The sequence below is a fragment of the Triticum aestivum genome, chromosome 1D (genome assembly GCF_018294505.1).
Source record: "Triticum aestivum cultivar Chinese Spring chromosome 1D, IWGSC CS RefSeq v2.1, whole genome shotgun sequence".
Taxonomy (NCBI): domain Eukaryota; kingdom Viridiplantae; phylum Streptophyta; class Magnoliopsida; order Poales; family Poaceae; genus Triticum; species Triticum aestivum.
The window spans coordinates 308,676,297-308,682,251 of NC_057796.1; positions in this window are offsets into that span (position 1 = coordinate 308,676,297).

Here is a 5,955-nt window from a genome sequence, read left to right on the forward strand (position 1 = left end):
AACAACTAGATTGTCGGATCCCACACATACCAAGCATTTCAATCATACACACAATATGCTCGCTATGTGCAAATACAACATGGCATCACAACTAGACTCTACGACTCAGAGTATTTATTCATTATGCTCCGAAGAGCCAGATATTACAAACATGGGTCTCTCGACCCAGCATTCAGAGCATACAAGTCAAACACATGCGGAAGCTTAACATGTCTGAGTACAGACATCTACAAATGAAAAAGGCTGAGAAGCTTGACTATCTACCAGATCCTGCCGAGGGCACAAGATCGTAGCTGAGGTATCAAGCTAAACGTCGAAGTCCACACGGAACTACTAGCGAGACTGATGTCCCTCTGCAAAACATAGAATAAGCAAACGTGAGTACAAATGTACCCAGCAAGACTTACATCAGAACTATCTACATATGCATCGGTATCAACAAAGGGGGTGGTGGAGTTTAACTCCAGCAAGCCAGCTTTGACTCAGTGGCTAACCTGAACTACGACTGCAAGCAACTCTTTTGAGGTGGCGCACACGAGTCCACATATTCACCAAATCAATACACCACTATGGATCCGCTCCCGTCTCCCTACGAGAACGCCATCCATAGCACTCACGCTTATCTTGCGCATTTTAAAGTATCCACTTTCACTTGTCTATGAACTGTTATAGGCAACCCAGAAGTCCTTTACCGCGGACACGGCTATTCGAATAGATCATATTAACCCTGCAGGGGTGTACTTCGTCACACACGCTCTCACCACTTACCGCCGTTTACACAGCATGTACTCGGCAACCTTCAAGCGGAAGCCCAGCGAGGGTGTCGGCCGCAGCCTACCTAAACACCCAAGTCTCTAGTCCAGGTTTATCGCCTATTCAGGTTCCATCCTAAGGGAGTCCGGCCGAGGTTTCCACATACGGCCCCGAACGATGTGTACAAGGTTCCGCGACACCAAACGGGCGCCCGGCATGCCCGGCCACGTGCCTACCGCATCATAGCCCACCCCTCGGGTCAGCGCTGCCCACGGCCTCCAGCATACTACAAACACCAGAAACTACTTGCAACTCCTGGACAGAGGACAAGGGTGATTAAGAAGCCGAGAGGGTCCATTGGTTTCGGGCCCAATGCGTGGTAGTAACTGTATCATGGATCACAAACACATAACTCAGTTCCTGAGGACGGCTTCAATGAGACAACCCACCATGCACTCCTACATGGCCTCTCACCGCTACCTTTACCAAATCGTGTTCACACACTTAGCTCACACACAGTAGGACATGTTCATCACCATTCCAACTCATCCCCGATGAATCAGACCCGACTCAACTCTAAGCAGTAGCAGGCATGACAAACAAGCATGAATGAGTAGGCACATCAGGGCTCAAACAACTCCTACTCATGCTAGTGGGTTTCATCTATTTACTGTGGCAATGACAGGTCATGCAGAGGATAAGGGGTTCAACTACCGCAGCAACTAACAGATGAATCATTGTTGTCCTAATGCAGTAAAAGAGAGCAGGAGCGAGAGAGTGGGATTGTATCAGAATGAACAAGGGGGTTTGCTTGCCTGGCACTTCTGAAGATATTATAGTTCTTCATCGGTGTCATCGAACTCATCATCGGAATCATGGCTATCGAGAGGGGACAATTATCGGCAACAGAGAAGGAAACACAATCAATGCAATGCACAATATGATGCATGATCATGACATAGCAAAATGAGTGTGTTGGGCTAATGCAACTACAACCAGATGGGTTTGAGCCATTTTGAACCAAAGATTCAACCCCAAACTCATCTTATGAATTTATATAGTGCTTTATCATGTTTTGATATAAACAGCAGGGTTAAGTTGCTTTAACATGCATGAAACCAGTACAGATGGATAGATTGGATTTTTCTGATCATTTTTCATATATAAATCTTTTCAATCTGAGTTATAGATTATTTTCTATGATTTTTAGAAGTTTGCTACATTTTCTGGAATTTCCTATATAAAAATTAAATCCAGAAATGAGTTATTGCATTAGCACTGCATCATTGTGACGTCAGCTGGTCAACAGCGCCTAACCAGAGTCAAACCTGACAGTGGGACCCATATGTCATCGACTCAGCTAATTAATATAGTTAATTAGCCTTAAGTTAAACCTAACCAAAATGTCAGTGGGGCCGGGGCCCACATGTCAATGGCTCTAGTGGTGTTTAGTATGGTCATTAGTGCTAATTAAACCGGCGCCACGTCAGCAGTTGACGCCGGCGACCACAGCAACGACCGGGACTCGCCGGAGTTGCTCGGCACGGCGCTACAGATCACCGCTTCACGCGTAGTTTGCGGCTACGGCGAGCTGGCGGTGCGGCGCATCTTATGGAGCAAGCAGAGGGGGCTGGGGTGGTCTGTGGTGACGGCAGCAGCGAGCTAGGCGGCGGCCGGAGTTCGAAATCGAGCACGGGGAAGGAGAAGAAGTAGAGGGGAGCTCACGGCGGGTCGACGGGCGTGCTCCGCGGGCTCGCGGGAAGACGAACGGCGATGGGGCGTTGCCGGCGATCTCGGACGGCCGGGGTGGAAGACGACGTCGATGGCGGCGATTCGATGCGCCCCGGGTTGCATGGCTCGGCGAGGATGATGCAGGCGTCGAGGCGGAGCACTAGAGCACAACCGTTGGGCGGGGGAGGGCTGGTGGCCGCGGTGGACGGTGTCGGCGGCGACGAGCTCCGCTCGGTCGTGAGAAAGAGAGAGAGAGAGAGAGAGAGAGAGAGAGAGAGCAGAGAGGGGAGTGAGGTCCAGGGAGAGGAGGGGAAAGCGAGAGGGAGCGCTGGGCGTCTCCGTGGCACGTCTGGAGGGGTCGGGGTCGTGCGGCTGAAGCAGGAGCTGGCAAGGCGTCGTCGGCGCGCTCGCCACGCACCTGTCTGTCCTCCTGGCAGGAGGAAGAAGACCACTCAGCCCCTGGTGGGCTAGGCCTCTTCTGCCAGGTAAGGCCTAGGTGAGGTTTCTGTCTTTCCATAATTTCTGTTCTGTTTTCTATTTATTTTGATTTGTTTTGAATTAGTAGAAATACTAACTCATTTTGTAAAATCCTGAAAATAATTGTGGGCACTATTAGAATTATTTCCAACTGCCCCCAATTGCTTTCACAAGTATTGAAGCATTTAAAATATTTATAGGCATTAAATGCTTCAGTTCAAATACAATATGATTTAACTAAAAATCCATAAGTGGCCAAGAAATATTCTCATCATTTTTGGCAGAGGTTTTCACCTTTATCAGAAATCATGAACATTTTCAAAGGCATTTTGGGTTCTTTGAAAAAGATTTTATTTGAACCTATTTGAGTTCTTTCTGGTGCTAGGGTTTGATCAATCCCCATTTCAGCTTTAAATAAAATTTAAACATGCTGCAACAGACATGTGCTAGCCTAGTGCAGGGTAAAGCTAGGGATGTGACACAGTGTTTGTTTATGTATTCACACATGTATTTAAGTTTCCGATCAATACAATTCTAGCATGAATAATAAACCTTTATCATGAATAAGGAAATATAAAATAACACCTTTATTATTGCCTCTAGGGCATATTTCCTTCACTCTCCCACTTGCACTAGAGTCAATAATCTAGATTACATTGTAATGAATCTAACACCCATGGAGTCTTGGTGATGATCATGTTTTGCTCGTGGAAGAGGCTTAGTCAACGGGTCTGCTACATTCAGATCCGTATGTATCTTGCAAATTTCTTTGAATCCATCCTTGACTTGTTCACGAATGCAGTTGAAGCGTCTCTTGATGTGCTTGGTTCTCTTGTGAAATATGGGTTCCTTCGCCAATGCAATTTCTCCAGTATTGTCACAAAAGATTTTCATTGGAACCAATGCACTAGGTATTACACCTAGATCGGATATGAACTCCTTTATCCCGACTCCTTCATTTGCTACTTCCAAAGCAGTTATGTACTCCGCTTCACACGTAGATCCCGCCACGACGCTCTGCTTGGAACAACACCAACTGATAGCTCCACCATTCAATATAAATACGTATCCGGTTTGTGACTTAGAGTCATCCAGATCAGTGTCAAAGCTAGCATCAACGTAACCATTTACGACGAGCTCTTTGTCAGCTCCATAAACGAGAAACATATCCTTGGTCCTTTTCAGGTACTTCAGGATGTTCTTGACCGCTGTCCAGTGATCCACTCCTGAATTACTTTGGTACCTCCCTGCCAGACTTATGGCAAGGCACACATCAGGTCTGGTACACAGCATAGCATACATGATAGAACGTATGGCTGAGGCATAGGGAATGACTTTCATTTTCTCTGTATCTTCTGCAATGGTCAGGCATTGAGTCTGACTCAATTTCACACCTTGCAATACAGGCAAGAACCCTTTCTTTGACTGATTCATTTTGAACTTCTTCAAACCTTTGTCAAGGTATGTGCTTTGTGAAAGTCCTATTAAGCATCTTGATCTATCTCTATAGATCTTGATGCCTAATATATAAGCAACTTCACCGAGGTCTTTCATTGAAAAACTCTTATTCAAGTATCCTTTTATGCTATCTAGAAATTCTATATCATTTCCAATCAACAATATGTCATCCACATATAATATCAGAAATGCTATAGAGCTCCCACTCACTTTCTTGTAAATGCAGGCTTCACCGAAAGTCTGTATAAAACCATATGCTTTGATCACCTCATCAAAGCATATATTCCAACTTCGAGATGCTTGCACTAGTCCATAGATGGATCACTGGAGCTTGAACACGTTGTTAGCACCTTTAGGATCGACAAAACCTTCTGGTTGCATCATATACAACTCTTCTTTAAGAAATCCATTGAGGAATGCTGTTTTGACGTTCATTTGCCAGATTTCATAATCATAAAATGTGGCAATTGCTAACATGATTCAGACGAACTTAAGCATCGCTACGGGTGAGAAGGTCTCATCGTAGTCAACCCCTTGAACTTGTCGAAAACCTTTTGTGACAAGTGTCGGTGTCAAAACCGGCGGATCTCGGGTAGGGGGTCCCGAACTGTGCGTCTAGGATCGATGGTAACAGGAGACGGGGGACACGATGTTTACCCAGGTTCGGGCCCTCTCTATGGAGGTAATACCCTACTTCCTGCTTGATTGATCTTGATGAATATGAGTGTTACAAGAGTTGATCTACCACGAGATCGTAATGGCTAAACTCTACAAGTCTAGCCTATGTGAATATGGTAATGAGTATGCCCCCATTCGGACTATGCTCTCCAGTTTATATAGACACTGGAGAGATCTACGGTTACATGGGGTCGGTTACATAAGAAGAAATCCAGACACGGGTATAGTCTTCGGCCTTCACATCTTTATAGCCTATCAGTCCGGCCCAATGAATAATAGGCCGGACGCCCGAGGACCCCTTAGTCCAGGACTCCCTCAGTAGCCCCTGAACCTGGCTTCAATGACGAGGAGTCTGGCGCGTAGATTGTCTTCGGCATTGCAAGGCGGGTTCCCCTTTTTCCGAACTCCAAGATAGTCTTCGGATGCGATGATTGTATCCGGACCTGTTACACACACCGCACACAACTGCATAGAGAGTATATATTTTTACACGAGTTCATCCGCTGACAGCTTTATGCAACATAACATCACATCCGTCCGGTCATAATTTCGAACCATTTTTCGTTTGCCATCCCACGTTTCAAGATGCGGTTGCTATTGGCGTGTCTTGTCGAAGCAGAGATCATGTCCCCTTATTGCGGGATTCTCATCAATGCGGGGATGGGTAACCCAACCATGCCGTTTATACAGCCCTTGGGAATAGGCGGATCTTAAGGCGAGTGAGGAGGTGTTTAATATATGCTGCCTTTATAAGGGGATAAGGATTCCCTCTTCCTCTTCTCAGGCTCCTCTCTATCTCCGCCTATTCAATCTCGAGCTCCAGCGCCCAAGTTCTCATCTCCTTTCCACTCAAGCAAC